The 26467-nt window shown below is 39.3% G+C and overlaps 1 protein-coding gene across 2 annotated transcripts in view; it reads right to left on the bottom strand.

The window, feature by feature from the left end:
- The window catches only part of DCLK1 (doublecortin like kinase 1), a 227112-nt gene that overhangs the window by 112364 nt on the left and 88281 nt on the right, over positions 1-26467 (bottom strand). The gene's annotated exons all lie outside the window — the stretch shown is intronic.

Below are 26467 nucleotides of genomic sequence, written 5' to 3'. Positions count from 1 at the left end.
AGACTTTGTAGTAGGGCTTGTTGCAACAGGACAAGGAGTAATGGTTTTAAATTAAAAGAGGGAGGATATAAGGAAGAAGTTTTTTAAAATAAGGATAGTGAAACACTGGAACAGGTTGCCCAGAGAGGTGGTAGATGCTGCATCCTTGGATGCATTCTAAGTCAAAAGTTGGATGCAACTCTGAGCAACCTGATTTATTTGAAGATGTCCCTGCTCATGGCAGGGATGTTGGAAGTAGGTGAGCTTTAAGTGCCTTCCAACCAAAATCATTCTATTGTATGATTTCCTTACAACAGCTTTTAGTTATTTTACAAGGCACTGCTTAATAATTCAATCTTTCCAATCATATGGAATCATATTAAACAACGAATCAGCGACTTTTACCAAAAACTGACTTTGGACTTACTGATATATCTCTGACAAATTTTAAAAACAAATTAGATGTCTATCAATCTTTAAAACAAAAATACTTAATAAAGTCTGTTCTCACATCACATTTAAAAGAAGATTCTAGAAGAGTAGATTTAAATATTTTTATATCAAGTTTTGTAATTAAATAGTGCACTGATGTTTGAACAAGCTAATTTCACAAACAGAGTTTCAAATCTACAGTCAGCAAAGAAACACATCAACAGTCTCTAAAAATTGAGAAAACAGTTGAGAACAGTCCAGCTGATCTAAACAAAAAAAAGAAAAAGCATTTAAAGTCTACAAAAACACAAATGAAAGAATTGCCTAATAAGATTTTGCCAGATTTTGGCATAAGAAGCACCCCCATCAGTCTGAAGTAACTGGAGTCTAGGGGTTATAAAAATCACACCATCAGTGCCAGAAACATGCCTGAAGGCTTTGACATCCACAACAGTTATGAGCCTCTATAGCAGAAATGTCATAAAGAGGAAGGATAGAGGTACATGTTGTGACTTGCTTGTAGACTACTATTCATAATTAAAACAATTTTAAAGGAAGAACATTAGCAAATTAAAAAAACCCCAGGAAACTGAGACAACAACTCGATGAAAAAAAATACCAAAAGAAGAACAAAGGTTCTTCCTAAATTATCCTTCCCTTAAGCAATGCATGTACTTTTAAATTCAGATCCATCACAACCCTATTTCTGTGACCACTGTCATCTTAACACTACACACTACCTGAACACCAGCATCAAAAACGTAAATATTTGATAGAGCTTTATACCATGTTCCTACTCAGTTTATGTTCTATTAGTGTATCAGCCTCAGCAACGTTTAAATAAACTCATTTGCTTCCCATCTTTCTTTTTTGTCCACAAGACATATCCTGCCTATCTTCCCACCCCATACTCCCACCAAACTTCAAACATCTCTTCCCTTCAGTCAAGTTCCTCTGAAACTGCCACCTCTCCCACTGCATGTACAAAACTACTAATTTGCAGAATAACATTAAAAATCCTGTGATTTCCTTTTTGCTTCCCGAGTTTGACACACTTCTGCGGAGTGATAACTTTTACATTTTTCTTTATACCAAGCAGAGTATTAGAATCAAACCAGTAATAAGCAACTCTAGGCACAAAGTTGAGCTATATTGACAACAAACATGAACAAAAATTCACATTTGAGACAAAAAAAAAAAAAAAGGATTTAATAAAACCCAAAAATGCTTGGCTCTGCCCAGTTAAGAGGGTTTCTTTGAAGCCTAAACAAGACATTAAAATTCAGGTAGCAACACTTAACCAGGCTCAACTACACCAATTTTAAAGCATCTCAGGTTCAATCAGTGCAATTTAAATGCAAATAAGAAAGAAAACAGGTTTAACACACAAAAAATAATTTGTGCCTAGATATCTTAGAGTTCTATTAAACTTTACACTTATAATTTAAAGTGTTCTTATGCTTGCCTCTTTTCTCTTTGCCCTCAGTTTCATACTCTGTATGCAAAATTACAGCTTTTCTTGCCTCCTGAAATTTTAATAATTTTGGAATTATAGTTCTAGCTCTTAGAAAGGCTATAGCAAGATCACAATTTCCTTTCAAATCCATCTTCTTCCAGAGTAACTTCTCTTAAGGTTTCCAGTACCTCTTAATATTGCTATTGGAAGCCCTGAGGTGTCCTTCACTGTCTGCATTTTCCATCCCTTCTGTCCCTGCATCCCTGACCCTCTCTGCAAGTTCACACTCCTCAGCAGTTAAATTAAAAGGCATCTGACACATACACAGCACCCCCTTTCAGGCTTTTTTGGAGAGAAATCTGCAAACACTTTCTATTCACACCCAGTCACCAGCTAAGCAACAGAACCTGCTTTTTATTGCCCATTTTCACTTTTGGAGAAGACAGCTCCTAAAAAGCTACAGTTTAGAAGATCAAGAATTTTTACCACCTAAGCTGGACCATACAAGTGTTTTAGAGGTCAGTGTGCTCTGCTGCATGTGATAAGCTTTAAAATTAGCCAGTTTTTAAATCAGCAAATTACAAAAACCTCCCTTGGATTTTTCTGTTGTTTTCAAGGCACAGAATCCATCTTCATTTTCACAAATAAAGTTTTACAAAAATCAATGCAGGAGCAGTCAAATGTACATCTTAAACAGAAAAAAAAAAAGAAAAAAATATTGTCTGCCTCACACGGTACTAAATACTCTGTGATTCTTTTTAACAAAAACCTTTTTGGTAAAGAGATGTTATTTGGTAAAGAGATATTTTTATATAATTTGGTAAAGAGTTGTTATTTACACAGTGTAAGAGAGACACATTAATGGTGTCTCTCTTACACTTTGTAAGGGAATGAATAAATAACAGTAACATTAGCAGAGGCCAGGAAGTGCTTGGATTGGTGGTGAGAAAGACAAATTGATCACCAGTACAGGCTTTGGTTACAGGCAAGCCACAAAAATAAAAATGGTTGACCTGGCCACAACCACAAAAAACAGAGGAGGCAGAAGATTTTGTCATGCCTGAAGTCCTCTAAGTAAGATGTACACAGTGAAGCCTGGATTCCATGCAAATCATCATTTTCCTAGTAAACAACTAGGGCCTAGTAAACAACTCAAGACACCCACATGCCCTTACAGTGGGAAACACAGGTGTATACCTAGAAAGACCCCCAAATAACTTGTACCTCAGTAGCTGCTACTCTTTGTGCTTTGACTCTCTAGTCAGAGCAGCACAGCAGCTGTGTCCCCAGAAGGGACAGGGGGACCTGGATGGGCCAGGCTGCCAGGGAAGCACAAAGCAGATCAGTGGAGCTGTCCCAGAAGGAGAACAGGGAGCAAGAGCAGCAAAGTTGTCTTCCAGCCCAACCTCAGGATTGGCTCTGTACCATATACATTACATACCATAGGCATTTTGAAAAATTAGCTTCACTTTTCCCTCTTTGTTTAAACAGGCAAGCATTTGGAACCAAAGAGAAATCTCCTAACTACTACTGGGACTTTTCCTTTGACTGGCCTGAAACATTAAATTTCACCTCTTTCTAGATGTTCTCCTTCTTATGGAGACCCACCTTGTTATACAAACACAAAAGCCATCAGAAATTGTGCTTCACATTGTGGAGTGCACATGGCCCAAGAACAGCAGCTCATAGAGCCAATACCTGGTTATATTCTCTCACCAAAAGGAATAAAGGGCAGTCAGAAGTGGTTTGGAGGAGGTGCAGAGGGAGAGAGAAAGGGAAAGGAGAACACAGGGGGAAAAGAGGGAAAGGCAAAGGAAAGAGAAAGAAGAGGAAGGGAATCAAGGAGGGAAAGAAGGATGGAGAGAGTGATTGGATCAATCCTTTCAGTAAAAGCATGAAATGAAAGTTACAGATGCAATCTTCTTTTACAGCTGCTGTATTCTGACTGTATTCAGGAACCTTTTAAATTCACATTTTCAAACACATCTGCAAAAAAAACCCAGAACTAAATTCTTTGTGTATATCAGTCACAGCAAATTGAATACTTTTATATTCTTTTAAAATCGACCACACATCAAGCTAATACTGAAACACTGATATTTTTTTAATAATAAACATTCAGAAAACAAAATTTTCCACTGCCTTCAGGAACAGTCCATAGCACCAGCACATTACACCACAACCACCATGATTTACTGTTTCACTTCTTTGTTACAATTTCCATACTGCTGGGTTCTTGGACAGGAAAGAAGCAGGGGGTGTTCTCTGTGTTTGTCTTCTTTTAATAGCGACTTAATTTGACTTAAAGCTGAAAGCTGCTTTGGATGAGCAATCAGAAAACCTCAAGCTGGCATGTCCTGAGGCATTGTGGCTGCTGGAGAGCTGGAAAGAAAAGTGAGGACAAAGAAATGAGGTGGTTAAAGCAATAGAGATGCAGAAGGTTCTCAGGAAAACTCAAGTGATAAGTGGGTATAGGGTTTTATGAAAAGAGAAGTGAAGCATGGCAAAAGTAAAATATGAGGCATTAAGGAAGAAGGACACATGGGCTGCCAGCCAGGAGCACACACAGAAGGTGACAGAGGCAACTGAGGCTAGCGAGGAAGGAACAGTCCAAAGGAGGGTTACAGGCAGAGAGTCAGTGGCAATTGCCTTCCAGCCTTCACCCCGTGATCAGCCAGATGGCAAGTTTTAAATCTGTTTTAAAGTAGCCTTTTTGAACCTTAAACAATCTCATGTTGAGTTTGATTACCACTTCTCTGATAGTGAAAAAAGACACTAAAAAATGTTTCATCCTTGGAAAAACCTCAGTGTTTAAATGACTCATGATTTTAGGACTCTGACTCATTAATTTTGTGTCAAGTTTTATGAGTTTTATTACAGAACTCATTTTCATTTTCCAGCTACTTTTGGCTCACTCAGACTCAATGTTTAATTCTTAGGCAGGTCTCTTCAGTTATTCATGTCAAAGGAGCTCACTATACCTCTCTACTACTATTTTTCTTCTTTTATTTTGCCTCTGTTTGATTTTTCAAGTTAAAAAAAAATTAAAAGCCCCTCTTAAGATTCAATTTGGGTCTTTACTGGTATTTTCCCTTCATTTTTCTCCTTAACCAAACTACATTTTCCACTAACCACTACCTTTGCAGTACTTACCCACTCTTTATCTATTGCTTCATGGAGGAATATCTCAGACACTGAGTTTGTCTCACTGACATCTATCCTGGGAGTCACTAACAAGTCCCATGACAGCTGTGAATATTCCTGAGAGCTTATAAATAATAGAATCACAAAATGGTTTGGGTTCCAAAGGACCGTGAAGGTCCTCTAGTCCAACCCCCTGAGCAGAGACATCTTCCACTAGACCAAGTTGCTTAGAGCCCTGCCACTGATCTTTAACATCACCAGGGGTGATGGGGCATCCACAACTTCTCTGGGCAACCTGTGCCAGTGCCTCACCACTCTCACAGTAAAGAATTTCTTCCTAATAGCTAATCTAAACCTACCCTCTTTGAGTTTAAAAAATATTTCAAACCATTTAAAACATTTTGTCCTATTGCAACAGGCCCTGCTACAAAGTTTGTCCCCAGACTTTTTGCAGACCCCCTTATGTTCTCCAAGGCTGCTATAAGGTTTGCCCACGGCTTTCCCTTCTCCATGCACAACAACCCCCACTCTCCTGGTCTTTCTTCATATGAAAAAGGCTCCAGCCCTCCCTTGCAGGTCTCAGGAGAACAGAGTAGAGGGGGAAAATCACTTCCTAATCCTAGCAGAAATGCAGTATCAGAAGAGACCTCCTGATTTACTCCATTTATCTCCCAGCATCTCATATTAGCTTTCCCAGTTCTTTGTTCAGTTTTGTACCATACTGCTTATTGTGTAGAGCTTCATTCAGAATACAGACCAGTAAAGCAACCAACTGTTAGTCACACAGAAGGATTTCACAGCTTCAGGAAAATCAGAAATTAATCATTCCATACAGCTTTTTAGGTAATTTCTGTGAAACGAGAAATCCAAGCATATAGATATGGCCGTTTGGGGAAGGGAAAGGAAAAATACCTGTTCTTTCTAAATGCATTTGATAGCAAGTCGGTTTTTTTCTTCCGTTTCCTCAAGGAACCTCAGGCCCTCCCTTCTTTCTGAGGAAAAGGAATTATACCTCAGCTGGAATTCACAGACCATCACATATGAATATTTCCTTCAAGGTTAAGGCAAGTCTATTTCTCTTCCTTTTGGCACAGGCTCTGAGGCTTTTATTCATACCCTTTCACATTTATCTGTCATTACACACATGCCATTTCTGGAGAGTCAGTCACCTACAAAAAATTTAATTTATCATCAGTGTATATGCACTTCCTCTCTCAGCTTCTGATCCAAGCTCTCTCCTCAGGTGGTGGCTCAGCTGAAGCCATTGGGAAGTATCTGCTACACATTCCCAAAGTTAAACAGCACCAAATTCATTCTTTGCTGTTGGAGTGAAATCTCCATGGTGACAACTGCATCGTCAAGCTGTGAGAGCTTTTCAGTGAAGAAGAGCATTTTATCATGAGATTCTCATTACAAGAGTGCCCTCTGTAAATGAAGAGGAGATGGTACCGTGGGGGTTTCTGTAAATGAAGAGATGTTACTGCAGGGGTTCGAGCTGGCTGGAGCTGCTCTTTGCCAATTGGCCTGTGTGGCTGCATTGCAGATTAATGCCTCTCATTGTGTGTGTGCCCCCCCAGAATCAGATGAACACAAGATACCATCATAGCTAAAAACACATGAATTTTCATCCTCAAAAGCAGCAGAAATAGCTTGTTCTCCTGCTGGCTGACAGGAGCAGAAGGGAAAGAAAGCCAGCATCCCTGTGCCCCTGCTTCACCTGCCTCACACACATTGTCCCCACAGCTGCGTGTTGGTCACTGTTGGCTCAGGACCCATTTTGCTTCATTTTGCTTCCTCTGCCACCACTACAGAGGTTTCTCTCCCTTTGTGACTGCTGAAGATGTGGTATCAGTCTACTTCTACAAAGAGTTTCTTCATCAACATCCATTCTGTGAAATACACAGCTTAGCCTGTATGACCTTTATCAGACTTGGGGAAAAAAAGTTGACAGAACAATCACCTATTTTCTTCAGTTAAAATATGTACTCAGTAAAATATGTCTTTCTTGGTCAGTAAAGTATTTCATAAGGACAAGAAAACCTTTCCATGCTGTGCTTTATACACTAATCTTAATATACTACTCTACCCCACTGATATACTTTTCTGGTTTGCACTAAATGACGGCACACCTAGAGAACCAGTAAACTTAAATTAGGTTTTTCAAATGTCCCATTACATTCCTGTTGAGAAACAAATTCACTTTGTGACAAGCCCTTCTTAAAAGCTTTCACCTTAATCCTTTGAAATTCAGATAAAGATAGCAGAAAGTTTGCAGTTCTAATGCACAGTAACTACTATACTTTGGCTCAAAACATTATGTGAAGCCTAAATAATTTCTCTGTTAGACTCTAATTTAGAGTCTGTTAGACTCTAATTTAGAGTCTAATTTCTCTGTTAGACTCTAATTTCTCTGTTAGACTCTAATTTCGTAAACAAGCTTCTTTATTAGAGAAATTGAGGAAAGCAACAGACACCTCATGGGCTTACCTGTGACGGCAATACTGAGAAGCATTCAGATTCTTGAAAGGTTTCTCTACAGGAGCCACCAACATGGCCACTTGAGACGACTCCTCCTTCATGGCAGACAGGACACAAGCCACGAGAATGTGACTTTTGCACTGGAGGAGACTGAATCCTGCTAGTCACCATAAAATCCCACAGCAACTACACAACAGATCAGCATGCTTATTACGGACAATTCAAACACCAGAACAAAGTTTGTACAGGAACAGGTAAGAAAAAAACTCTCCTCACACATTTAAAATAAATTCTTGTTAAACAGAGGATGTTTCTTCAGGACAATCAGACATTGATAGGAGGGCTGATTTAACAGCAGAAGATATAATTAATGGGCCAATGGAAAAATAGTTAAGGCTTGATAGCAGAGTTCAACTAGATCTGGATTATTTTTGTTTCTTCTGCCACATTCATGTGTTTTCCCTTACGAGCTGCAATACAACACTACCGTTTAGTGGTCAGACACGCCAAGTGCGGACTCCAGCAGCCCACCTGGCTTTTTTCTTCAAACAGGTGGCAACTATTTGCTAACACTGTATTCACATAACCCTAAGAAACAGGAAGTGAATATTACTCTAGTTTCTGATCACTTAGCAAAATAAAACCTTGACTTCAGGTTCTTGAATAAAGCCTTGTTAAAGGTACTAAAACAGTTTTGGAGACTGACTTTCAGAATGTGTATGTACAAGGCAAACAACTTAGCCAGCTTGAAAAGCTGGGTTTTGCTGAAAAAGATGCCATGCCCCTGTGAGCCTTTTATTTTTTTATTATGACTGAATTCTGCTCTTAAATACTTAGAAAAACTAAGTACAGAATATGTTGTCCATTATTTAAGGAACAAGGAATCCCAGTATGGCTAATATCCTCTTTGTCAACATGATATGTACTTTTACTTCATCATTCGCATAACTGTACTCCTGCAACTGCACTTGCACAAAAGCAGCTGGTTTCAGAGCAGTCTCTTTAACTATCTTAAGCACTGGTCAGTGTGCTCTTCAAAAATCAGTGACACTTGCAAGATCATTGGCTGAAGAAGGCCTTTGTATGAATTTCTTTCTTATAAAAGAAAACCCCATAATTTAAAGGCCATGTAGGAAAAAACCCAAACTGCTCTTCAATCACCAATCATGTTACAAGGTAAAATATTATTTTTACCTCTATTGGAATAACACTACTTTCTAGAATACCACTACAGATACATTTAAAAAAAAATAAATCCACAGTTTTGTTCTGTTTGCTGTGAACATCAGAGCACTGGACTACTTTCTCATGCCTGTATTCAAAGTTTTTCAAATATGCAAAAACAACCAGTTATAAATTTTCATTGTTCATATTTCATGACAAATTTTCACTGATGATCCTCCTATTTGCTTAGAGCAGCTAAATGAAGAGGCAGAGACCAGCTAGGTGAAACAAATTCATTCAAAAGAAAAATGCAGTCAGGTGCCAATTTCTGAAAATTATAATTACAGGTTTGGAGATAAGAAGAAAACACCTTTCAAAAGTACAGACAAAAATGTTTTTCAGGGCAAGCCTTTAGTGCCAGGTGAAAGGAATAATTTTGCTTAGTGATGTTCACTGTGTTTAGTAAATGCATTATATTGGCCTATTACCTGACACAAGAATTAGGGGGCCTGCTACTTCTGAAGTAGCTTTATTGCATTTCATCCATAAATGTCAAAAATAAGGTGCACACAATCAATGTTTCTCAAAAACCACTTTTTCAAAATACCTGCACACCATTAAAGCCTTCTGATTGCAACTTCTCCCTGAAATCAATACAATTCTCCAACAAACGGCTCTCTCACCATTTTACCTGAAAGCGTACAACACTGTTATTTCCATTTTCAAGTAAAAGATCTATCAAACTCATGCTATAAGGCTAGTATGAATCCTTGAATTAACTGTTAGAACAGAAGTGTTTGATTAATTTTTTCCACCGTCCACTATGTATTTTTCTAGAGGTCTGCTTATTTTCGTGAAGTTCTGCTCAGCAGGAGGTCATAAACTGGGTCCTGCTCTGCTTGGCTGGCCAGATGCTGCTCTCTACCTTCCCAGCTGTGAACTGTGGGAGCAAGCTGCAACCATTTTTTGAGATACTGGGAGATCACACAGCCTCCCCTTGGAGACTGCAGAAAACACAGCTTCTCTGGGAATTGGTCCAAATAAAATTAACCGGCTGCCTGGATCCAAATCCAGATGGAAAGCTTTGATTGGTAATTTTGCTTTAGGTACTGCAATCCCTGTATAACAGAAGTCATATTATATATATATATACACACATACGTATATATATTACTGACTGATAAATGAATGCTCAAAGTTATAGTCTACACACCATTATGAAAGCATCCAATCTACGAAGCAATCCAATTGTTTACCATGACATTAGATGGCATTCCAGGAGTAGTTTCTTGAAAGACCTCTAAAAACAAGATTTTATTTTGCCTTCCAATTCAGAACAGCCTCAGCATAGCTTTGTCAAATGTGGGAACATTTCTCGCTTTCTTGTTCTTGTGAGAGAGTGTGAACTACAAAAGTAGGTTGAAGTATGAAATTTGTAAGAGTTAATATCTGAACTGAACCCATCACCTTGTGCCTGCAGCAGAACCAGATTTCAACCACCAATTTCAAGTAGCACATGGATCGTGCAAAAAAAAAAAAAAAAAAACATAGCTATCCAAATGCATTTATAGATATGAGAATTATTTTCCCTTCTTTGAAAACACTTTAATTCCAAAATTCCAGTGTATCACCTTAATATCCATGACACAGTGTTCTCATGTTAGCTTACTGACTAATGGTGGACTCTGGTGATAATGCCATAAACTCCCATTTCTTTCAGGCATAATCATTAATAAAATGCAGGACAGCACTCCATCATAAACTGCCTGGAACATAAGTGAGATGTGTAATGGCTTTTGGCTGCACACACATGCTAACTTAAGGCTCAGCATGCAACGCAGAAAAAAAAGTGACATGGTTGAATTCTGAAAAAAAAAGGAGGAAAAGGGAAAACAGATGTCAAGATTTCAACAAGTTACTGCACACTGCAGCTGGGACCAGTACAAAAACAACGCAAGTCTGCTGATAATGTAGCATTTCACATAATGATAAGGACAATAAAATAGCACAAAATGCAAAAGCTCAAATGGTTAAACACCGTCCTCAAATTCCAGAGGGCCAGTTGGGCTGAACAATAATAGTAATCCTTTCAGTAACCAGATCAAATGATTCAACCATTAAAGTTCTTCATGCTCAAGAAAAGTGAAAATTGAGAGATTCCCTTTCTTCTAAGTGCAGAATATGGACAATAAATCTAAAATCCAATCCAAACAACATTCAGACATACACTATCTCATTACCATCACTCTTGAAACTATTTGGCAATAGTTTCTATTATTACAACAGATGTTAACAAGATGGATAGAGAGCATGTTAAATAAACATTAATATTAATATATTAAAGTGTCTATACAGCAAAGCTACTGTTCAAATTATTTATTTCCCCAAGAGCATTTCTTGGGAAATCAATCAGGGAATTTTTCCTGCTAATAACTATTAAAAATTCAAAATATTTCCATTGACAAAGATTGTATCATTCAGAAAAAAAAAATCACTAAGCAATGTAAACATGGTCTACGTGTGTAATCTGTACTCTGGTGAGGTGATTCTTGTAATTGCCATTCTCCCTGGGCTTTGGCTCCTTAAGATAGAGCAGCAAATGTAGGAAACGTGCAGAGAGTGAATCCAACCTACAGAAATTTACAGCGTGAAAGAGTTCAAAAGCTTAAGGATGAAGAAAGAGCAGAGATCGGCAATAATCACAAAAACCTGGAATTTTAAGTCCAGCTCTGTGAAGAGACACCTTGGTCAGAACAGGGTCTCCACATCACAGGCAGACTAGTTACAACTGTTGAGATTCCTCAGGCATGCTGAACATGGAGATTGCTTTCTCATGTCAGAGTTTCTTACTGGAACAGAGCCTGTTGCTTGTGAGTGCTTCAGTACAGCAAGTCCTGGGACATTACTAAATCTAGCAAGCAAAAAATAAGCAGATTTCATAACTCCATGAATATGACATGAACCATCAGGATTAGAGGAGACAAAAAAAGAAAGCAAGCAAAAACCTCAGGCCAGCACTTGGAAAAAGGATTTTTAAAGTACTGCTACACACAGAGTCACACCTGATTTCTGAAAGATCTGAGAATTAAAAAGAAATCTGCCAAGATGTAGTCAAAGTTTCAGATAAATTCCTGCCAACAAAACATATAATAAATTAATATTACAATGGGAGTTGAAGAGCTTGCTCAAGCACATCTGAAAGGAGGCATGATGGCATAGAAAAGAATCCCTTCAAAATCCCTTCTATTTTGCTAGAAAAACTTTTTTTAATATTTAAGCTATAAACTGTGAAAGGAGGTACTTGTATGAAAAATCAATATCCAGAGCCCTTAATTTTAAGATTAAAATGATTACAATACACTGGTACTATATCTTCAAAACTATTTGTTGCCTAAGAAAACATAAATGAAATGTTTTTGCTGCCATGTAACCCTTCCATATTCATCACTAACCTGACTGCTGTGTATTTAGAGATTGCACAAGCCAAAACCGTTGCATTCATGCTTAATTTAATCTGTGCACCCTTAGGTTGACTTATTTTAAGCTGTAGCATAGCTTAGAGGAAACATGTGGAGATGTAGTAAGTACCAAAGGAATTTGTTTTGATTATTTTTGACATAATAAGATATATCAAACTAACACGCTGATGCAGATGCGCATCTCTGCTGGCGGTGCAGCATCACTCACATGCAAAGGCCATACCAAAAATACCTGCCAGATGTGTTTGGAAATGTTATGCTATTTAACAAACATTCGAAGACTTGACTCATACCCAAAATGAAATCAACAAGATGAAGCAATCTATGCTCAGGCAGTGCAGCCCCAAATAACTTGCTGAACTGGAGGTCTAGAAGTACAGCAAGTTATTTATCTGTTAGGCTGTTCCTTACAAAACTTGATAATCTTTTGCATTTTATCCCCTGTGTTCTGATTCTACTACCTGTTATGAACTCAATAGCCTTCTTTACTTCTAAGTAACAAATTCTTTACTTCTAAGATCCTACATCTCAGAGGGCATGATGTGATAAAGCATCATGAAATAAGTCACCTTACAAAATGTAGGAGAATTTAGCACATTTGCAATTCAGAAGGCTGCCAGGCACAGATAAGTTCTAAAGAAAAATACAACCACAGAAAACAGCACCATGTCAGAACGGGAAATTTGCACCAAAAGCAATTTCACCTGTGATAACACCTTGCAATGTCTCTAAATTTCCTTTTCACTTCCTGGTGTTCTTCTGCAGCACAAAGGGTAAGATCCCCAGGACAGCCAATCTCCACACAGCATCCAACTTCATTTTTTGCATCCAGAACAACCCAGGAAATTAAGTTGTGTCCATATACCTATCTCTACACATCCCATGTGTATCAATACAAACTGATCCAAAATTCCCAGGATCAATTTGTAGCTGTCAACATAATGAACCAAAAAATATCTGGCCCATAAGAGAAATAATTAAAAAAACAAACAAAAAACCAAACCAAACAAACAAAAAAAAAAAAGACAACCAAACCAAAAAAAAACCCCAAACCCCATATTTTTGGACAAACCTTTTTATCTCTTCTAATTTTAGGCATATCTGTGAAATATCATAGCCTGCATCTCTCTCCTGTACTTGCATTTAGGTTTGGGGAGTTTTTGGATTTTTTGTTAACTGAGACATTGAAAGAAGTGGGTTGCCAGCTCAGAAGCAAAGCAGAGGAAAATGTAAGTATGCTAACCACCTGAGAGCAAATATGGAGCTGTGGATACACTAATTGTTAAAGCTGTGTCATTTGTGCAACACTAAAAAAAAAAATAATTACCAAGTGAGGCAAAAGCAGAAAGAAGGAACTGAATACACAGCCCACACACTCACAGATGGTGACACACTCTGATGGGGATGGAAGCAATTATGAGCCAGTCTCAGTCCTGGGACTATCCAAGGAGTCCTTGAATGATATTCACAAACATTAGGCACATGACAGGGGATAAGCATTCTCATATTAATGTCAAGGCTCCAATTACTCCAACTGGTTTCATTCGTTTGGAAGTGATGCTAACTTCTTTCAGCAAGTGCAGGTAGAGCTTAAAAAAATATGAGAGGATTTTCTTTCTTAAAAGATAGTGCAGTAATAAAATTTGCATTCCAATATCAAGTTAAGTCTTTTTATTGCTTAAAGGAAAACCTGAAAAAGGGGAACGTGAACACAGAAAAATCACTACCACAACCAAGCTTGCAGAGTGCTGCCATGTGCTTTAAAACTGTTCAAGGGGTCTCAGCGTAGTTGCCCTTCTCAACGCAACTTAGGCAGCAATGCATACGATAAACATTTGGTTTATGTTAGCTACATAATTACAATTTCCTAGCAAATTTATAACAGGCAACAGATTCACTTAGCCAAAAATATCTCAAACACACTCAATTACTTGAGTTTTCCCAATCATTTAAAACAAAAGTAACTCTACAATCCCCCAAGATACTTCCTTCCACCCCTCTGCATTTTTTCTAGAAGTACTTCCTTTGCCTTTTGTTCAAGCCTTTAGTATCATCCTACTTTGCTGAAGCCAATAGTGGTCATGTTTTCCCTTCTTACAAGAAAAATTAACCTGAAAGCATACAAAATGCATACTGCCTACTTCAGAGCAGTAACCTGGTACAGAAATAACCCACAAGGACCCAGAATAAGCTCTCAGTAGGAGCCAGGGATTTTAGTACCACCAGCAATGGAGCTGTAAAAGACCGGAGTTAGGATCCAGAAAGATGCATTATAGGTCTTTTTACTTGGCAATGTCCAATTTGTGCATATTCCTTTTAAATAAAGATCTATTAAATCATATTTATTTTTACCTGCCATTACACACAGACAGAACGTATTCACAAAAGTTAAATTCATGAATATTCTCTTTCTGAATGGAAAGAGATTTCAGAAAAGGTGGTTCAGAGGAGGAACACCTGTAAGTGTTTTGAATTAATTGTTCAGAGGTGTCTCACTGCTGACAGACATAATAACTTACAGTGTCAATAAAAGCCTCCAGTTAACCTTTAGCAAATACATTTACTTAGCATCCCTAATTGTCTTAAGACTTCCTAAACCTGTTAATCAGTGTGGAAAAGTGACAAAACAGAGACACAACACTGGAAGAGAGCACTAATAGATTTGTAAGCCAAAGATATATATATACAAAGATATATATATATATGTATATATATATACACACATAGCCAAAGATCCTCCAGAGTACATTAGAACTTGTTTCTGCAAACAGAAACTTGATCAAGTAATGTATTAATTCCTTTAAAGTGACCCAGAAGTTAATGGAAAAATATTCATGCAGGGAAAAGCCACCCACACTTGAATGGTACAGTGACTCAGCCAACTTAAGGGCTCAGGAGAACAGTAAGATCCGAGTCACTATCTGGGGCACCTTTTAAAATATCTCCTGTGCAAAGACCACTGTCTACCTTGCTGAATTCATCAGTGGCCCCTTCAGGATGAATTCGTCACACTAATGGCAGGCAGCAGCCCTGCCCTGCCTCTGAACTAGCCGTGAATATTCAGAGAAATGAATACTGCCTCCAAATGAGGCTAAACAATTCCTGGTCCGTCAGCAGCGGCTCCAGAGGTCTTCATTCAATTTTAACTACCTAGAGCAGACCCCAAACTCTCAGCAACGTGTGCCGAACTTGCTGGGATCGCCGTGCCCTTGTTTTTCTGGCGTTAGAAGTCAGAGCAGCGCCACCGGAGCGCTGAATTGAAGGCAGGGGCGCTGCCGGCAGACAGAGCGAGCAGCTCGGCGCCGCACGGAGGCAGCAGCGGGGCTCGCACACACGGGGGAGCTGCGGCACCGGGCCCGGCACCGGCACCGCTCCTGCCCCGGCACCGCAACCGACACCGCGCCGCCTGCGGGGCTCCCGACTCCCGGGCACAGAGATCTGCTGCGTCTCACCCGGCACCCTCAGATCCAGACAGGCTTACGGGGCCAAACAGCGAATAAACGGAGAGATAAAGGGGAAATAAGGATCATGAGTGAACTGTCCTACATCCTCAGTGAAGTTGTTATTGCTGAACTTCAAAACTGGTGATTTCTAGTTTTTTAAGAGTGAGAAATCCCAGAGAAGGTTTTTCTCCCTTTCTGACACTTCAGGTGCATGAACTATCTTTCTTTTCTTAAAGCTACACTTGCCTATAGGCAATCACCCAAGCTTTTATTATTTTTTTTCCCCACTCATAGCATGAATTTATTCTTCACACTCACTTTTTTTTTTTCTTTTTTTTTGAACATCAGGGAAAATATTTAAATGTGAGAGTGACTGACAGGGAGGTGTTGAGAGTCTCCAGCCTCAGACACTAAAAAGCCATGTGGGCACTAAGAAGTCCTGGGCAGCCTGCTCTGGGTGACCCTGCCTGAGCAGGGGAGTTGGTCCAGACCAGGCTCCAGGGGAGCCTCTTGCATTCTCTTCCAGTCTCAACAATTCTGTGACTCTGATTATATTTTTTCCTTTTACTTTCTCCTTCATCACCCTCCCACTCTTACTCTTTTTCCCATTAATATCCGCTGCCTCAATTGCCTTACTCCCACCTTGTTGTCTCACTTCTTACTCTTCATCTATTTTTTTTTTTTTTTTTGCTCTCAGCTAGTAGAAGAATATTCTGCCCTTGTGAAGTAATCGGGGAGGCTACATGTTTGACAATTGGAGCTAACAATCAGGTCCTACTGAAGAACCTTCCTTCTCCATAGCACAAGAGGCACTACAGGAGAACGCCATCACCACGGCCAGGGGACATCAATTCAAGTGTACACACGATCAGACATACTTTGGGTAACAAGAAAATTGCACCACTTTTGTCAAAGTAAGTATGCTTTCCTCTGTCACAAGGGCTGCTTACATGCTGGAATTAAATGTATGCCTCATTTTTGACACAGCACATATATTGTAACTATACTGCAAAATCAAGTGGAATATTTTTTTCTTAAAATCATGACTTTTAAAACTAATTGTAAAGGGTGATAAAGAGAGCTTACATAGGTTTAGAAACCAAAACCATGACAGGAATCAAAGGAAATCCTTCAACATAGCTCATTCTCTTAAAAACAAAACAGAACCAAAACCAACCTCAACGCAAGTTCCTTTCATAAACAAACTGGAACAGCAATAAATAACAGACTATGTGTCCATATTTTCCAGAAACAAGTCTCACCCCCAGTTTTGTCCTGTGAAAAAATTCATCAGTAACTTTACTTGGACAATAAATTACAAAGCTACCTGTCTTGACTACCTGTCCCAGAGGCCAAACTATTCCTAACCATGCTCCTGAGGGAGAGGGGTAGCTACTTTGTCTAGCTGTGGAAACTTCAGCCAAACTCTGGAGGGAAGAAAAGGCTGTTTTCCCTTCTGTACCACCTGCCCCCATGAGGGAATGTGGCATTCCTGGAGGAGAGCATCATCAGCTCAGGAAAGCTCTTCCCTGATTCAAAAAGCTGAAACACACCATGAACAGAAGTTAGCTTTTCATGCTTTTCTGTTGCCTCACAAGCTCGGAGCTTACCTCCTGGAACACAATGAAGGCTGTTTTAAGAGTACCAAAAATATTAATATATATTGAGTCCACAGGTTACATCCATAAAGCTAAAAATTCAAGCCTGTTATGAAATGAAATATTAAACAGCGTTTCAGGATTGCACTATTGTGGCTACTTAAATGAGGAAATAATAGAAGAAAGAACGAGCCCATCCTGAGGAATAATACCTACGATACCTTTGGGCCTTTTTCACAAATCCCCTACTTCTCACTAAGAGATTTAATTCAGGCTCTGTTTTAAGGAATTTTGATGTGCCTCACAGAAAATTCTTCTGCTAAGCAGCACTAGCTGTTAAATTCAGTTAAGTTTGTAGCTGCCATGTTATAGGTAGGGGGCATACATTGCTGTACTTGGATACAGGGAGACACACAACTCTGTAGCTTTGGAATTTCCCAAGAGCACACAGACCACAACAGGTGACAATGGGAGAGACTTCCCAGGATATTTATGCTTTTTGTTCCTCATTCTACTTATATTTTTCAGCATTTCAAAACACAACAAAATCCATATCCTTCAAGGCGAAAGAATTATGTATTCTTTAAAAAAATTCCAATTTCAAAAATAATGGTACAGTCCTGCATAATCCTATCTTTTGTTTCCTAAGTCTGTTTCCCAGCTAAAGCCCTGCATTCCAACAATTGCTTACTTTCTTGTTACAGTCTTAGCTGCAGTGCCTTGATAAATAGATGTTTCCATGGAGATGACAAATGAATATCATCCATGTTGCAATGAGATTCAGATTTCATCTTGAAACATTAGCTTTCAAACCACTACTTATTCATTATTCATTTGCAGTAAGGAAATGTCTGAAACCCAGTGCATTACAGCAGATTAAAATCTGTGCATGCAGCCTAGAAGAAAGTGCATTTGTCACCCTATAACATGAACAAAACTCCCTGGGATTAAAATAATGACCCCAGGAGCTGTCCTAAAGATCTAGAAAGATTTTCCCCTCAATTAACAGGATGCCTACATAAACTATGGAAATTGAGACACATTTTAACTATTAAGGCAGGGAGGGGACTTTCAGGAGGAAAAAGATCCAGCAGATGGCATTTAACTGTTTTTCAAACTGTTAGCATTACACAAAATGCTTTTCAGAAAAATTCTTAAAAACATAAATAATCAAAACTTATTAGCTTAGTAATACGTGAAAATTTGTGTGCCCTTTTGACTGTTCCTGTGTATGAAACCAGTATCTACATTCCATTCAGAAATTGCCTTTCTTTAAGACTGGCTGGCAGATGACTGGAGTCTTTGGCAGCTCTGAGGGAGCCTAAGATGGAGAAGAATAAAATATTTTCAGTTTTTTCATAACTAAAAACTTGCACGGTGGCTCCAGTTATTTTTATAAAGGATCTTAAAGCTCATGAAAGCTTCCCACTTAGCAGGAATGTCTACTATTGTCTGCTCAACTTAAGAGAAATATTTGTTCTTCCATATTTAATAAAGGCAGTACAGTTATAACGTGGCCAATTAAAATAATATACAATATCAATGCACTCCATTAAAACATTTTTTTCAGTCGTATGTCCTGGGCTAGACGAAAGAAAAAAGTCAGTGCCCTGTTCTTGCTACAAGTAGCACACACACTGAAACAAATTTTGTGTTCTGCACTTCCACACATAAAGGCTTCAAATTTATGGTAATTTGAAGAACACTACATACTCTTTCTCAAATGCTGGCCTAAGACTGGCCTGCTTGGAAGGAAGGAGTCTGATCAATGCTTCAAAAACACAGCAGACACATGCACTGCAATGTCACCTAATATTTACTGGCTGCTGTTATCATTGCTTGTAACAGCATTCAAATCCACTGCAATTGAGGTAGGCAGGAAATCTTTGGCTGATTTTGAGGTAGGAGCTGTCTCTATGCATATGACCTGAAGGAAATTTTGCCTGGAGGAAAGTTATCGTGCATCTGACCCAGGGGAAAAAAAACAGGACATACAAAAGTGGGACGTCCTTCACACTTGCCCTGGTTAACAACATCCATGCTCCTGCTGTCTGAGCACTGGAGTTGTCCTGGGAAAAGCATGTCAATTAGAGCAAGTTATAACCAATTACGTGCCTCTTCATTTTAATTATTGTCCATTAAGAACTGACCTGAGTTTACAGAACACATTTCATTCCCATAATAGGCTTAATACCAGTGTGCCAAGAGGTCGAAGGGTAACAAGAAATGATGAACCAGGATTACTTTGACACGTAGGAAGGGGACAGTGAGCAGCAGTTCATTTTTTCCCCACTAAGATGACATGCCATTTTCATACCACTGCTATCTCACCTAGTTCCCCAGATTACTGTGAAGCTGGAACAACACACGCTCCATTGCACAAGCAGCCATCTCCATAAAGTCTCTTCGCATCTCACAGATGAAGCTTTATCCAAGCATAACATAGGGATGAGATGAAGCAAGCAATAAAGGCCAAACCTTATTCACATCAAGAAATATGCAGACAGTCAAGACAAAGCACTGAGCTCCTCCTGTGCAGGTTGTCTCACATGGAGTAGGACATCTACTAAATTATCTTTTCTGCAAAAATGAACTTTCCAGGGTCATTTTTGTTGCTGCAGAAGGGATAAAGAGTTAACCACTACCCAGCCTTTGCAAGCCTTTGAGGATTTGATCCACCACATTTAATTTAGAGAGTTTTTCTACTCTGAATTCATAGTAGAAGTTGCAATTGAATTTGTCCATTATGGTAATTCACAGCAGTTAATGCCTGGAACTGCCTAAGGTTTGAAGTGAGACATTTGGGACACAAGCTGTCAGAAAATAGATTTTTTTCTCAAACCTAACTCTTTTCTTAATTGGCAGGAGATGCTCTCTTCATCATGCTCTTCATTTGCTTCTGAGCACAGATTCATAATAACCATGACAGTGTGTTTTCACTCACCAGCACAAATTGTAGCCTTCAGAGGCAGTAAAAGCAACAGGCAGACAGACAAAGCCATGGAAACCCTTCAGCACAGCACAGTGAGGATTCCAGCATCGAGCTCAATGACCAACAGAGTGAAACACATGCTCTTTTCCTTTGAGAAGAAAAACAAGAAACTCCAGGATGAAACAAGGTGTTTCAGATACAATGTCTTGCAGTATTTTTTTGTAACTTCCTAAGATAAGCACACAAAAGACCTAAACTTTTGGTGATATTTACTGGAGCCAAAATGACCGCTCTGAGCTCACTGTAGAATACACTGGATATTCTGAAGGACAGTGTGATGTTAAGTGTAACTTTTGCGAGTACTTGTTTAACCTATAACTTCTTTCTGCTTGCTCTCTCACACATTTCTACAAACCTGTCACTGTGTGTATCACCTGCTACAGCCTTAACCTTCCCCAGCTGGATATGGAGATGTAACTCCAGAGGTAGACAGCACAAAACACTCTGAATCCATTAAGGAGTGATCATATATGGTCCTTCAGCACAAAAGTCACTGCAGCCACCTAGTTTACCTGGTGCAGAAGGAACCTTTGCTGTCTGACAGCTTCCTCTGGTATTATTTTCAATTAGCTGCTGTCATGCTCAATATACTTGACCTTTTGAAATCTGCAGCTTTCAATTAATTTAACAAACATAATCCTGTATTTACTACTGTTCAAAATAGCTTAAAGCATTAAAAAATCTGGAAATTTTGCCAATGTCCATGGGAAAACAAGAACACATACACTTATATAACTGATCATTTCTAAGGTGACAGTGAAGTTTGCAAATCACATCCCTAAAAGTCCAGAACGCAAAACTGAGATGCAGGAAGGGCTAATTAGCAGTCATAAAAGACTAATTAATGTACTAAGTCCCAAGAGGGAACAAAGGTTCACAGCCTTGTAGCATTTGGGCTATATAGATTTAACTCCTAGGCCGAGGAATAATCTCCTGTAGATTCAGCTCCAAGCTCAGTTTCAGTCAGACAATGATTTGTTCTGGTTTAATCAATGTGTTATAACACAGATATATTTTTTTTACATTTACAAAGCATTCTGAGTTTGGATCGTGTTGAGTAAAAAGCATAATACAGACAAGGAAGTTAATTTTCCTTGAGCACTGAGAACCTGAATCTTCTACTTTATAGCCAGAAAAAGATATGAAATGTTTATCAATTAAAATTATTTTGCCTTGCTCAATGGCATAATATTAAAGCAAAAATATATAATCTTCAGAAGAAGTGTGCACTAACATTATCGCTTTTCCTACTAGGAAATAACTGAAGTCAACAGAGTTCTTACTGTGAAGTTGCATAATACTGTGATCCCAGGGCAAAAATCAGCATTTCAATGACAGAAACTCCGATTTGAGTATTTGAGTTGATTACATGGGGAGAAATCAGCTTATTCTCCTACTTCAGCCAAGCACAGTTACCTGAAAGCAGAAAATCTTTAAACAACATGTCCCCACGAGGCAGGTAGGACACCCAGAGCATCTGTGTGACACCACAGTAGAGCCATCCTGCCACTACCTGAAGCCAAACTCTGTGTGAGCACCATCAAAACTATGGGCCATTGCCACAAAAGCCTTCCACCAGTGTCTGCTAGTCAGAAAAAGATTCAACTGTGTCTTCTCCCCAACTTACAAAAACAGGAGAAACATAGCAGAAGTAGGAACTGCTCATCTTCAGAACAATACTGTGGAATTTCTTCCCCAGTATTCTATCCAGTGAACCTTATCTACTTTTCTTCTTTCCTTCCCAGCTTCCCCTCACAACCTGACAGCAATTAATGGACTCAGGGATCTCTCAACTGAAAAATTGTGGAAGAAGCTGCTGTAGATAGCCCTGACCTTTCTATCCTATGTTATTGTCCTGAAGCTCCTGGAAAGACCAGGCTTGAAACCCTCCTGCCATCTCACGGTGGCAGAAGCTCAACAGGGAGTCAGGGCAGAGAAGCTCAAAACGTGTGACACTCCTGTGAGTGCAATCACAAGCCCTCACCCACGCAGTCCATATTCACCAGGTATAAGTGGGACCAAGCACACAGCTTCTGAACCATTGTGTTTGGTCAACTTTGAAACTGACCTTCATGGATAAAAGTCTTGCTGGGAAATTTCAGAAAGTACATATAATCTTCATAGTTTCCAGCCTGTTGGATGATTAACTGTAACCAGAATGGACAAAGCACCACTATGGTATCGCTGCAAGGGAGAATCTCTTGGATTTTAAATTACTACTCTCTTCTGAAAGAGATCTTATTTTGGTCTCATGAAACCTGATTTTCCTAGTTCATTCTCTACAGAAAGGAAAATTTATGCAACATGTACAGCTGGCTGCACTAGGTATATATAGCATTTTGGATCATCCTCTTTAATGATCATGTTGAGTTCTCAAACCATTTGCCATCATTTCACATCAATATCAGTCCAGAAAACAGCAGGGAAATCAGCAGCAGCAGCTAGTCAGCCATTTCTCTGTTACCAGGCAGGATATAACCCAAACAACTCCAGTGCTTTATAAGAAAGATTTAGCCTTTCAATATTTTGGAGAAGGGACTACACCAAGGTCAAAAAAAGTCTTATTTCACTCCCTATGAAAACTCCAATTCGCTCAGATTTTACAGGGTGCATTATTCAAATATGCATCCAATAGAAGTGTATTTGAATCTAATATTGTCTTCTTCTAATGCTCTGCCTCCATAGGGCAACTTCCAGCCTCAGAAAGTGCAAAGCAATATTGAGGAGGATGTGCCCCACCCAGCTCTATAACTTAAGGAACTGAAAAATTGTTTTTCCACGTGCAATTGCTGCTCCAGCCACCAGATGCTACTGCGGCACTAGAATGGGAGCCGGGAGTTGCGGCTTCTCACAGTCCACTACTGCAGAATGGACACCACACAGCCTTTAATTACATGATCATACACTGCCTCATGCCCTGAGCTGCTGTCCTTTTGAAGAGGATAATGAAGAAAGCTTCGTTATCTGTAGAACCCTTCTTCATTTGCTGAGAAAGCCGGCAGGTACGTAGTGAGCAAAAGGAGACGGCGCGGGAAGAGGAGGGTGTCATGACTGAACACAGCACAGCTGAGCTGTAAAAGAGACTGGTGAAAGGGGCTGCATAGTTGGGAGCCTGGGTACCAACACACCATTCTGGCTACCCAGAATCAGTGGATGTTTGAGACACTGCATTTCATTTCTCCATGCTTATATTCCTTGTGTAAAATGGAGATAATGCCTGCTAACATCTCTGAAATGACTTAATATTAGAGTAGCTCTAGCACATTAATGCGTTTACACATGAACTATTAATAGCAGTAAGAGTCAACACTAGACAGTACAGAGAATTTAAAATTACTATTTAATGCACAGTTTTTCATGTAATTTTTTGTTATTAAAACAAAAAACCTAAATATGTACAAAACTCAAAAAAGAAACTGCATCCAACATGATTTAAGGATCTTTTACAGCAATATATATTTAAAATGCAGCAGCACAACTTAAGCTCCAACCTCCTTCTAGCTTTATTCAAAGAAAAATTTAGAAGCCAAAGTTAAGGAGAAGTGTTTGCCTGTAAGAAAGTCAGCACACCATGGTCACTGCTCTGCCAGTCTGGAATAAGGAAAAGATGGCCAGATCACAAGAATGAAGACAAACAGAACAAAAAGGGGTGAGGAAATTTAGGGTGAAGAGTTCAAACAAGTATCCAACCCACACAGAAACCCTAGATTTAACACTTAACCCTTCAGACATTTGCAGCCATTTTCCCCTTCATGTTGCAGCACCAGTGAATTCCTGATAATATTTGCACCATCTCCCTCCCCATTTCATACAACCAAAACATGACTGCACTGTCAACCAGAGGGCTGGAATCATGCAGAGATGTGGGAACTGAAAGCACCACAGCTCTTCCTCCCTCTATGGCCAGACCTGTGTTTTGTATAGCAGCCACCTACTTGCTCACAGTACAGCAGCGCAGCAGGAGAGCAGCAACTGTCCGCGAGGCTGATCTCTGCCACCACAGGGTACAAGGAAGAAGGAGAGGCACAGGAGTACAATTAGTACCTTAACTTATTCAAAGCAAAATCATCTTATCATGAAATTGAAGGTAATCATACCACAAGAGAGCAATTATGATTTTTTTCCCTTTTTTTTTTCTTTAATCTTTGGATTGCAATGTCCTGACAAGCAATCAGGCTCAAACATTTAAACTCAACATGAAGAATCTACAGCTCCTTTCTGTCATCTCATTTCCTTTAGATAGTGTTTTTCCATCATCAAAAATAAGTCCTTATCCTTCCCTGCTGATTCTCAGCTCCATTCTAGAATCACAGTCAGTCCAACAAGATCAAAGCAGAGCTTCTGTCCTACTGCCCACTGTCTTCTAGCAATGTCCTGCCCTGTCAGAGTTTCAGCCTTGCCTGAGTCATTTAAATGTATGGCACACAGATGCCTTTCCTCTCAACTTTCCTTTTTTTTACCTTCTGTCAGAGAAAATAAGAGCTTGTGAAACAGGCCAGTTTTCCTCTATTGCTTTACTTTGCAGAGCATTCAAATACACCCATAGGGATGTGGCTAAAATGACATCACTAAGCTAACCAAGCATCAGGGATTGCTTCTGTCCTTACAACTGCCTGGAGCACAGTGCTGAGGGGTGCAGAACTGGAATGGGGTAACAGATAGGAACAAGAAGGTCAAAGACAGAGGTAGAAAGTGATAAAGGGGGAAAGATTACTTTTCAAAAGTACAAAAGGATGCAAATACCAAAATGTTTCTGGATGAGGAATCCAAGGTTTGGTAGCTTTTCCCAATAATTACTCACCTGGGCCTTACTGCCAGGACTGGCTTGCAGGCTTGTGGTTGACTAAAGAAGGAAAGGGATTATCATTTCATCTTGAATATTACCCATTTCATAAGATTCTCTGATGCAATGGGAGAGTTCTACTCTATTTTCTTAAGTAAATTTTGCAGACTGTGTTTCTGATATAAGCCACAGTGACTTTACAGACACAAAGGCAAGGGAATAAATAAAGGGAAAGAATAACATAAATGTGTATTCACCTGTGTTTGGGAGAGAACAGCAGCTGCATCTTAAGGTTTCCTATATATTACAACAACATGCATCATGGGTTGAGCTTTGCTTATTGATTAATCTACTAAGTTATTATTCTACTCACAAAAATTAAAAGAATTTATAATTAATAATACAATAATAGAACTTATTTTTCTACTAATTCACAATTTACTGAAAACTTAAGAGGTAGCATGTAAAGAGTTCCCTGTTTTACCCAAGTAAAACCCTGAACCAGCCTAGGGATCTTCAGTGGCTTCAAAACTTGAACACTTTGCTCTATGGAAAAAGTCTATTACATAGCTCTGGTCTTGGCAGAGTAATTGCCAAGCATCTTCTCTTGACCCAGCTCTCTAAGTGAAACCCACTTATCCCTCTCAAGGTCTTGATCTTCTGTCAGTATCTCCATTTCCCCTGTATTGCTGGATCATGAAGCAATCCTCCTGACCAACCTAGATGTGGTTACCCTGGGCTGAGTGAGGCAGCTGGAGGCTTCAGGAGAGAAGTACAAATGCTGCAGTTTCCTCTGCCTTGTGGGAACAGGCTGCAGTTCTCAGACTGTGTAGGTGCCTCAGAAGATCTTCAGAACTGGAGGAATCTAGAGTGCTGCTCATCTCCTACAGAAGGGGCACATATTCAGAAAATAGTACCTCTAGCTTCACTACCAAACTCTGAGAGCTTCTCAAAGGGAGTGATTTGAGGAATATTATAAAATTCTAAGACTTTGCAAAGAGAGGGATATTAGAAGCAACAGTTCTGTTTCTTGTAAAGACTTGCTACTCTTAAAAGGTAACAAAAGTGGTGAGAAAAGAGATCACTGCACTAAGTTAAACTTGAACAGAATTTAAGCACCTGACACAAAATCCTGCAACTCCCAGCACAGTTCAGCAGGAGTATTTTAAGCCTGTTTCAAGCAATGCCAGAAATTTCACTTCTTTCTCGGAGTTTCTGCCATCACACTTATAGCAATCACATTTTAAACATGGAAAACCTTTGAGAAGTCGTACTCAGCAGGCCTAAAAACGGCATTTCTGATTGCAATGGAACTTGACTGCCATTTTCTATTCACAGACCATTTCAGTTCGTGCAGTGCATGGTGTTATGCAATTTACCAGTTATAATGAGGTTTAAAATAACTGAGAGACAATCTAGGAAAAAAAAAAAAAACAGCATATGCACTAGGCATTTCTTATGCATTTCCACTTCAGTATCAGTAAGGCCTCCCAGCTACATCTTGATACATTGGTAGAGA

This window comes from Onychostruthus taczanowskii, unplaced genomic scaffold, assembly GCF_017590055.1.
Source record: "Onychostruthus taczanowskii isolate IOZ18803 unplaced genomic scaffold, ASM1759005v1 scaffold50, whole genome shotgun sequence".
In the NCBI taxonomy this organism is placed as follows: Eukaryota; Metazoa; Chordata; class Aves; order Passeriformes; family Passeridae; genus Onychostruthus; species Onychostruthus taczanowskii.
This window is presented reverse-complemented; position numbering and strand designations above follow the sequence as displayed.